The sequence below is a fragment of the Ornithorhynchus anatinus genome, chromosome 7 (genome assembly GCF_004115215.2).
Source record: "Ornithorhynchus anatinus isolate Pmale09 chromosome 7, mOrnAna1.pri.v4, whole genome shotgun sequence".
NCBI lineage: Eukaryota > Metazoa > Chordata > Mammalia > Monotremata > Ornithorhynchidae > Ornithorhynchus > Ornithorhynchus anatinus.
Window position 1 is genome coordinate 64,826,593 of NC_041734.1, and position 10,966 is coordinate 64,837,558.

The following is a 10,966-nucleotide window of genomic DNA, read 5'->3' on the forward strand; positions in this document are numbered from 1 at the left end:
GCAGAGCACTGTACCAAGCCCTTGGAATGTACAAATAGGCAACAGATAGAGACAGTCCCTGCCCTCTGACGGGCTTACAGTCTATTCGGGGGAGACAGACAGACAAAAACAATAGCAATAAATAGGATCAAATCCCAGCTCCTCCTCTCTTTGTCCATGCCCACCATCGGCTTCCTCCTTCCCAGCCACAGTTTTCCCAACTGTGAATGTGTCTGTTTATTGTTATATTGTACTCTCCCAAGCACTCAGTAGAGCGTAATGCACACAGTAAGCGCTCAATAAATATGACTGAATGAATGAATGAACTGTATAGTAAGGATGGTAAGATAACGGGCTTATCATGGAGGACCAGTGATAAAGAAATCCACAGGTACATTCCTCTACCTCTGCTGCTCTCCTTTCCCACAAGATGTATGAGATCCATAATTTAGCATCTATCGAAGCCTTTTATCTTGGCCTGATGATTGCTGAATGTGTTGGGAAACCAGCCTCTAATTTTGGGGATGGATGAGTCCACAGGAGGAAACAAAAGCATTTTAAAATGTGACTTGGAATTCATCAAACTGGTTCATTCTATGAGGGAGAAATCTGAACAGAATAAGTGATGAGAATGCAGAGGCGGAGTGCGCAGTTTAGAAAAATGTGTTGGCCAAGCATTCTTGAAGATCCGTAATCTAATTTAGCTCAGAGAGTTAATGATTGTAATGATTTGTTGTGATCTCAAAACAACAGTTAGGAGATAAATCTACATCATTAAACCTATTATGGTGTTTTGCTTCATTTAGCAAATGGAAGGTTGGTTGGGTTTTTTGAGGGGTGTTGTTCTGAGACCCCCACATTTAAAAAGAGCGGTGGGCTCCTTAGGATGGGAGCAATTGGTCCCCCAAGTCCTTTGCAGGCAGTGACGGAGCGATGTCCTTGGAAAAATTAACCTCTGGTCCCTCGGGAGTCTGAACTGTAGAAAAACCTGCAAGGTTTGTTTGGCTATTTCAGGCTCAGAACCAGAGAGCTTTTTGAGAGTCCCCCATTGTGATGACAGGCTGGGTTGCCTTCTATTCGAGAGTCACCATGTAGAAATATAGTCAAGGATATGGCTCCCTTGAAATCCCTTGAGGAACTTCCAGTTCAAACAATGTGATGGCAATAGGCGATATAGTAGAAATGGAGTGGAAATATGGAAATACAGTCAAGGGATATGACCATCTTGAATCCCTCGAGGAGCTTCCATTTCAAACTATTTGTTGGTTTCTGGAAAGCAAAGGTTGGAAATCTCGGTGCTGCTTTTAGGGGATAAAATCAGATTCTATTTTTCTACTCAGTCTGGCCCGGACCAAGTTTGGTAAGCAATAACACTCTGAAGTTGAATACCTTTCTTCAAGCAAGCTCCCATTGGTCTTCGTATGATCCATAGGGAATAGGGAGATGGTAAAGGGAAGGTTTATGGACTGGTCATGTTTTGGTCATCCTTGATAACACGCATGGTGCCAAAACAGTACTCCCTAACCAATGGGAGCTAAATAGCAGTGGTGACTCACTGAATCAGGGAAAAGTTAACCCAGTGCCCATCTTTATTGGGTAAAATAATAAAATTACTTCTAATGAGTATTATTACATTACTCGTTAAGCACTTACTATGTGCCAAGCACTGTACTAAGCACTATGGTAGATACAGGATATACAAGTTAGACACAGCCAGTAAGTGTCAGATGGAGCTAGAACCCAGCCCTCCTCTAGACAAACCTCATATCCTCCAATAGGTCTTCTCCAGTACGTCTTCTCTATTCGGCTCTAATCCCCAGCTTTCACAGCAGGAAAAGACTTAGTGATTTAATAGACCTTTCAGTTCTATCTCTGTTGTGAGCTATCTTTCACCAGAACTAGACAAACTTGTTTTTAATAGTAACGGCATTGGAATGTGGATACAACTTAGTCAAGGATGCATGTCCTCGATTTTTCCAGCTTCCGTAAATGATGCGTTTTGTCCGTGTGGATACTTATTAAATCTCTAATTTACAGGGTGCCATATCCTCCTATGAATACAGTAACCCCTTTCCATTAGTCTTCCCAGGCAGAGAGTGTGGAAATTCTGCCCAAGCCTGAATTCTCTCACTGAGTCTTATGTCCCTCACCCATTTCATCGACAGGGTCTTCTGAGGACTTCTTTTTTATTAACTGATTATGGTCCTTATTCCCCTCCGCTTGAAACTGAAAGCACCTAGATGGCATTATTTTATCCCCAGGACTTGGTATGCTGCCTCGCAGGAGGGTATTCGCAATCCTTGTTTGTCTAAGAAAAGAGCCCCAGGCAGCTATCTGCCCTGTAATTTTAACTGCCAACCAGAAATATATAAAACCATGATGGGAAAGCATGTTGTCCTAGCCTCCAAAGAGGAGCTATATGGTCACAAGGCAGCTGCTGGGAAATTGGAGGTTTGGGAACCATGATCACACCCAACATTTAAGTCAAATGCCCACTGCTACTGAAGACATGCAGCTTCAGCTGTCTGGATGGAGGCGGTTAGAGGATGATTTCTATGATGAGAAGCGCAAAGGTCCAGGATTAATGGAAAGCAGAGTTCTCTGTAAAACTGGGATTTCCCTACAAATTCCTCATGAACCAGGCCTGGTCTTCCTCTTGATGTTGAGGCTAATGGGTGGACTCTATTACTGGGGATGAAGCACTCTTGTGCTTTTAGTCACGTTCACTAATCTTTCAGGCCCGGGAGTCGGAACCTGGATTCTAATTCCAGCTCCTCCGACTGCCTGCTATGTGACCTAGCAGAGATCATTTAAACTCCTCTGCATCTCAATTTCCTCATCTGTCAAATGGAGATTCAATACCTGTTCTCCCTGTGACCCTCGTGTGGGACAGGGACTCAGTCTGACCTGATTATCTTGCATCTACTCCGGCTCTTAGCTCAATGTTTGACACATAGTCAGCACCTAACAAATGCTTCAGTCATTATTAATCGTTATTATTGAGTCTGTCAATGGGAATTACAATTCTTAATGATAATTTATCATTATATAATATAATTATATTGGAATTATTACTATGGTATTTGTTAAGCACTCACGATGTGCCAGCACTGGGGTGGATATAAGCAAATCAGGTTGGACTCAGTCCCGGTCCCACGTGGGGCTCACAATCTCAATCTCCATTTTACAGATGAGTTAACTGAGGCACAGAGAAGTGAAGTGACTTGCCCAAGGTCACAAAGCAGACATGTGGCAGAGTTGGATTTAGAACCCGTGACTTTCTGACTCCTAGGCCCGAGCTCTATCCACTATACCATGCTGCTTCTTCTAGAAATAATAATAATGATGATGGTATTTGTTAAACACTTACTATGTGTCAAGCACTGTTCTAAGCCCTGGATGAACTTCCCCAAAGATTCCCTCCTGCACTTCCTCTCGCCAACGGAGGCAGGAGGCTTGGCTAGCACTGAGAAGCAGCAGCAAAACAAGATCTCCACAAAATGAGGAGAATGGTAACTCAGTTTGGGGAGTAGGTTCAATCTTTACAAGACAGGACGTCACCAGTAGACTCCCAGAAGTAATGGAGAAGGGAAAAGGGGAAAGATGTTAGTGATGACAGATTTAAGAGCCTCTAATAGGAATGTTCTTCTGAATGCATCTGAGCAGAAGAGTGTGTGCATAGATAAATAGCCTTCAACAAATAGCAAACAGCAGTGACTATAATAGCACTATCTGTGTTGTGTCTCTGCCCTAGGCGGGCTGGCTTATTTCATTTCTTCCGACATGATTCAGAAATTGCCGGAGTGATTTCCCACAGTCAGCCCTCGCTGGCCCTCTCCTCACTACAAAGGGGAGATGAGAGAGAGAGAGAGAGACAAAGAGACAAATGGATTAGCTGTGCTGCGAAAGTTAAGCACACACTAGGTTGGAATTTCATTTTCGCTGAATTAGACACTACCGCACAGCATGGATTTCCCGGCCACGCACCTTTAATAACGCCGAGTAAATAAAACACTGCCATGATGATTTTTTTTCCCTTATGTTTGTTCTTGGGGGAAAAATCTCTCTGTCTTTATTGCACTCTCTCTCACTCCTTCTGTCCCTCTCTTTCTCCCCATATCTGTCTCCCTCTTCATTCTAGAAATTTCTGTTCAGTTCTGTTTATTGCTGTGTGTTACTGTTAACTGTGGGAATTGATTTGGGGCACAAAATAAAGTTAAAATGGGAATAAAGTCCCTAGGGGACATCTCCAGAGATTGTCTGGCTTATCACTCTTCTAGCTTCTGGGAGGACCTGAAGCATGTCCAGTTCCAGAGATTTTGACCAGCTGATATGTAGTCAAATGTCTGTAGAGAACCAGCATGGCCTAGTGGATAGATCAGGGGTCTGGGTGACAGAGGACCTAATTTCTAATCCCAGTTCTGTCACTTGTCTGCTGGGTGGCTTTGGGCAAGTCATTTAACTTCTTGGGGCCTCAGTTTCCTCATCTGCAAAATGGGGATTCATTACCTGTTTTCCCTCCTACTTAGACAGCGTGCCCCATGTGGGACCTGATTATCTTATATCTACCCAAGTATTAAGTTTTCTAGACTTTAAGTTTGTTGTGGGCAGGGTACGTGCCTGCCGACTGTACTCTCCCAAGTGTTTTGCACAGTGCTCTGCGTCCAGTAAGTGTTTAGTAAATACCATTGATTGATAGACTGCTTGACACATAGTAAGAGTTTAATAAATACTATTATTAACAACAACAATAAAAATAATCCCATTAGGAACATAACAACCTGTTTATATAAAGATAGCGTTCTGCCTTTTTAGTTGCTTGTCTTCCCTGGTTCCCCTCTATTCCTTTTGAAAAGGCCACGGTTATACTGCTCTAGGTGACCCTGGGGCCTGAATCATGTCTCTCTCTCTCTCTCTGTCTCTCTCTCTCTCTCTCTCTCTGTGTCTCTCTCTTTCTCTCACACACACACACACAAACACACACATATTTAATCTCTCCCTCTATACCCCCCAACTCCTTGGAAAATTCCCTCTTCACTGCCCTCTGCATTGTTAAAAACACTAGAATGCCAGCAAGTAAAACATATTCAAAGATTTGAAAGACTATGTTGCTATTTACATGGACACTGTGGATTCTACGCAAACATATTCCCAATAATAATAATAATAATAATAATGTTGGTATTTGTTAAGCGCTTACTATGTGCAGAGCACTGTTCTAAGCGCTGGGGTAGACACAGGGGAATCAGGTTGTCCCGCATGAGGCTCACAGTCTTCATCCTCATTTTACAGATGAGGGAACTGAGGCACGGAGAAGTAAAGTGACTTGCCCACAGTCACACAGCTGACAGGTGGCAGAGCCGGGATTCGAACCCATAACCTCTGGCTCCTAAGCCCGGGCTCTTTCCACTGAGCCACGCTGCTTCTCTAATGATATTGATGGTGTCGGTTAAGCACTCACTATGTGCCAAGCACTGTTTTAAGCTTTGGGGTAGATACAAGGTCATCCGGTTGTCGCATGTGGGGCTCACAGTCTTAATCCCCATTTTACAGGGGAGCTAACTGAGGTACAGAGAAGTTAAGTGACTTGTCCAAGGTCATACAGCAGGCAAGTGTTGGAGCCTGGGATTAGAACCCACATCCTCTGACTCCCAAACCTGTGCTCTTGCCACTAAGCCATGCTGCTTTTCTAGTAATAAACTCTCCAATAATAATTATCTCCAATAATAATAATAATAATGACTGTAACGTTTGTTAATCACTTACTCTACGCCCGGCACTGTACTAAACGCAAAGGCAGATGCAAGAAAATCAGGTCAAAAACAGTTCCTGCCCCACATTATAATAACTATGGTATTTGTTAAGTGCTTACTGTGTAGCGGGCACTGTATTAAGCACTGGGGTGAATACAAGTCAACTGGGATGGACACAGTCTCTGTCCCACATGAGGCTCCCAGTCTCAATCTCCATTTTACAGATGAGGTAACTGAGGCACAGAGAAGTGAAGTGACCCAAAGTCACACAGCTGACAAGTGGCAGAGTCAGAATTAGAATGCATGACCTTCTGACTCTCAGACCCATGTTCTAACCACTCCACTAGGTTGTTTCTCACATGGAAGGTCACACAGCAAAGCAGGTGGTGGAGCCAGGATTAGAGCCCAAGACCTCTGACCTCCAGGCCATGATCTTTCCACTAGGCCGTGAATCGCCATGTACAGCCCCACAGATAATAACGTCGGTATCTGTTAAGCGCTTACTATGTGCCGAGCACTGTTCTGAGCGCTGGGGTAGATACGAGGTCATCAGGTTGTCCCACGTGAGGCTCACGGTCTTCATCCCCATTTTGCAGATGAGGTAACCGAGGCGCAGAGAAGTGAAGTGACTTGCCCACAGCTGACAAGCGGCGGAGCCGGGATTCGAACCCATGACCTCTGACTCCCAAGCCCGGGCTCTTTCCACTGAGCCACGCTGATATATTTGGGAAAACTGCCTTCCTGCTCAGATGTTTGTTAGGCCCTCCGGTGAGCATTACCCTGACCACATTTGCTTTTGCCCTCTTAAACAATGATACCCAGATCTCCTCCTGTAAACTGGGGGGGCTCTGATGCCTACCAACAACCAGGAGAGGTAAGCCACTTTGCTCCCTGAAACGGATCATAAAAATCAACCCATGCTACTCATTGAGTGCTTACCATGTGTAGAACACTGTACTAAATGCTCGGGAGAGTACATTACAGTGGAGTTGGTGAACACGCTCCCTGCCCCGAACAAGCTTACGGTCTAGAGGATTATCACCCAGTCCTTGGATTCACGTAGCTCAGAGACATTTGGTCTGAGACTTTTCCCTTCTCTCCCTCACTCACACAAATTTTTCTGAAAATCTACCAAAAAGGGGATAAAGCAGTAAAGCAGTGATTTCGCAAATCCTTGTTCATCCAACCCCGATTTCTTCCAGACTGCGGATCTTCATCCTATAGGCAGATGCCACAGTAGCCTCCTAGGTTTTGGCAAATAATACCAGGGCTCCCAACCAATCGCCGCACAATTAGTGCTCAATAAATCCCACTGATCGATCGCCGTGGCTGTTGCCGCTGCTGTCTTTGACCTCGGATCCTAACCTTGCTTTCCTAGTACCAGAATTTTGGGGTCACTGTGGATGGAAGGCGCAGAGTTACCCAGTTCAGATCATCTTCTAGCGTGGCTCAGTGGAAAGAGCCCGGGCTTCGGAGTCAGAGGTCGTGGGTTCGACTCCCGGCTCTGCCACATGTCAGCTGTGTGACTGTGGGCGAGTCACTTAACTTCTCTGTGCCTCAGTTACCTCATTTGTAAAATGGGGATTAACTGTGAGCCTCACGTGGGACAACCTGATTACCCTGTATTTACCCCAGCGCTTAGAACAGTGCTCTGCACAAAGTAAACACTTAACAAATACCAAACATTAAACCAAGAAATCATATTTACTGAGCATTTTCTGCATGCAGAGAACTGTACTAAGCCCTTGGGAGAGTACAATACAACAGAGTTGGTAAACATGCTTCCTGCCCATAATGAGCTTACAGTCTTACTCTGGTTGTGAAACTCCATCACTGAGCTCCATAGACCACTAGAAAACTAAACAGTTTTGCGTGGCCTTGGCCATGGCAAACTTTGCTCCTGTGTGCGGTAAAACGAGCCAGAAGATGAAGGAAAATGTAAAATGTGAGTGTAGTTTCATCAGAACACAACATGTACAATATGCAACCGGTTCTGTCGTAACACATGTTTCATTATACGATTTGGATACAACATGAAGGAAGAATTAGGGAACATTCTTCTCGTAACATGGATCTCGTCCGGTCCAACACATCTCCGTGTTGGTAAAAGTCAATTCGGTGTAGGAGGAAGTTTTCGCGTTCATGCGTGTAGTAGTAATTCTGTTTCCCGGCCTCTGCCTCATTTTCCCTGTACAGTTCTTTGTGTTTTGTAACCTTGCAGTATTTTATAAGGTAAAATTTCAGTGAGTGGCGGAGGTATAAAACCATTCTACTAGTAGCTTGGCATAACAATAAAATAGGAATTTGTATTCAAAAAGTCAGTCATGTCTGTATCTTCAAGCCATCTACCCACTAAAAAATGAATTCCTTTTGAATAAACAACCGTTATAATGTGATTTTCCCATTACAGAAAGTTCTTCGAAAATGCAAGGGTTTTGTTCCCTTGTGTTTTAGAAGGACTCCCCCTAAAACATAAAAGTGATTTTATTTTGTCTCACTGTGCCACGATCTAATCTCTCTCACTATCAACATCTCCCTCTTCACATCAGGCGGACCACTGCTCTCCCCGCTTTCATAGTCCAATCACATCTCTTCCAGGAAGCCCTCCCTGACTAATCTCTCATCTCCCCAACTTTTCCCTTCCTACTGAATCACCTGTGCACTTTAGTCCTCACCTCATAATCAATCAGTGATATTTAATGAGCACTTACTATGTGTTTAAGCGCCCTTCCCCTGCCCAGCATTTAGGTGAATATCTTTAATCTCAATTGTTTTCCCTACCTGTAATTTATTTTAGTGTCTTTCTCCCCTTTTAGATTGTAATCTCCTTGAGGGTAGGGCTCATGTCTATTTACTATATTGTACCAGGTGTTCAGTACAGAGCTCTGCTCAGAGAAAGTGTTCAATAAGTACTTCCATTAACTAACTAGGGTCGATGGGGTTCCTATTTTTTGTTTATTTATCCTGATGGCACGGGTCTGGGAGTCAGAAAGACCTAGGTTCTAATCCCGGCTCCACCGGGTGTCTGCTGTGTGACTTTGGGCAAGTCGCCAAACTTCTGTGGGCCTGAGTAACCTCGACTATAAAATGGGGATTAAGACTGTGAGCCACATGTGGGACAGGGACTGTGTCCAACCCGATCTGCTCTTTTCCACCCCAGCGCTTAGAACAAGGCACATATTAAGTACTTCGAAATGACCGCAATTATTATTAGTATTGTCATCATCATCATTATTGTTATCAGATAAGCAAAAAGAGAGGGAAAGAGACGATGGTGTGTTTGCTTTCGTATCAATCAATTGTATTTATTGAGTGCTTACAGTGCGCAGGACACTATGCTAAGCACTTAGGAGAGTACAACAGAATCGGTAGGCACATCCCTACCCCCAAGAAGCTGTCGTCCCTCCCCTTTAGGCCGACGGACTGAGTCCGACCTGATTATCTTGCATCTACTTTCCTCCTAGTGCAGTGCATTAAATACCACTGACAAACCAAAATACAGTAAAGGAGAAAAGAGAAAGAGGAATGATCGTAATGATTCCCGAATATCTCCCAGGAAAGCGTTGGGAATATAGACAAAGAAAGGAAAGGACCCAACTGATTGGACCGTTGGTCTTCTGACCCATCCCACTGGGCTTCATTAAGTGCTTCCAGCCAGAGCCAATGTGGTGGAGAGACAGGGAGGGGCCTGGTCTGGAACACGCTGCCTTCCGTTTCTCTTCCGAATCTGAACGTGGTCCTTTGTAATCAGGTCTGTCAGCTCTGTGATGTTGGGAAACTGCCCCTCCAGGTAGAACAAATGTTGTTTTATTTGCTGCATGGAAACTTTGTTAAATAAATCATAGATTCATAGTGGCATAGGAAATTAAAAACTAGGTCTGCCTGGAAGGTTAGACATATTGTACTTCAAATAAGCGGGAGCACACTTTGCAATTCAAAAGAAATATGCTGGGATGTGGGTAGGCGCAGCTGTTAATATATATATATATATATATATATATATTTCTACTTCTATCAGAAAGGTGGTGGACTTGAATGCCGATGGGGTCCGTAGTTATCTGCCTCCTCTGAAAACAGCACGGCCTAGTGGAAATAGCAGCGTGGCTCAGTGGAAAGAGCACGGGCTTTGGAGTCGGAGGTCATGGGTTTGAATCCCGGCTCGGCCACCTGTCAACTGTATGACTTTGGGCAAGTCACTTAACTTCTCGGTGCTTCAGTTACCTCATCTGTAAAATAGAGATTAAGACTGTGAGCCCCACGTGGGACAACACGATTCCCCTGCGTCTACCCCAGGGCTTAGAACGGTGCTCGGCACATAGTAAGCGCTTAACAAATACCAACATTATTACATAGCCCAGGCATGGGAGTCAGAGGATGTGGGTTCTAATCCAGGCTCTGCTACTTGTCTTCTGTGTGACCTTGGACAAGTCACTTATCTATGCCTCAGTTTCCTCAACTGTAAAATGGGGACTCAGTGTCTGTCCCTCTTCCCACTTAGACTGTGGGATAAGTTCATTGCCTGACTTAATTCTCCCCCAGTGCTTAAAACAATGTTTGACTCATAGTAAGCACTTAACAAATACCATTTAAAAAAATCCCGAAACTTTTCTTGCTCATTCATTCATTCAGTTATATTTATTGAGCTCTTACTGTGCGTAACCCCTCTAAGGGTCACACCTGGAGAGTTTCCAGTGCTCTACCAGTCTCGGCGACAGGAGGGAGAGTCAAGCAGAGGCTTACCAATTCCATTCCTAGCTTGGCTAGCAGCTAGCGAGTAGGAGGTAATCTGCTACGAGTCAAAACTCACCCATGGTGGGCAGCAGGGGCAGGGTAGAGAGTAATAATGTTGGTATGTGTTAAGCGCCTACTATGTGCAGAGCACTATTCTAAGCGCTGGATTAGATACAGGGTAATCAGGATATCCCACGTGAGGCTCACAGTCTTCATCCCCATTTTGCAGATGAGGGAACTGAGGCACAGAGAAGTTACGTGACTTGCCCACAGTCACACAGCTGACAAGTGGCCGATTCGAACCCATGACCTCTGACTCCCAAGTCCTGGCTCTTTCCACTGAGCCACGCTGCTTCTGAGAGAGTCGAGGGCAGAGACTCCAGTTTACCGCAAGGAAGGAGGCAGTGGTAAACCACTTCCATATTTTTACCGAGAAAACTCTGCGGATTTACCATAAGAACTCTTGCAGGTAATAATAATAATAATGTTGGTATTTGTTAAGT

The 10,966-nt window shown here is 44.4% G+C and overlaps 1 non-coding gene across 1 annotated transcript; it reads left to right on the plus strand.

Moving 5' to 3' along the window:
- The first annotated feature begins 10,391 nt into the window (after positions 1 to 10,391).
- Positions 10,392 to 10,529, plus strand: LOC114813549. The gene has a single exon (XR_003761266.1). It is a non-coding gene; the product is annotated as a small nucleolar RNA SNORA7 (small nucleolar RNA).
- Positions 10,530 to 10,966: the final 437 nt, after the last annotated feature.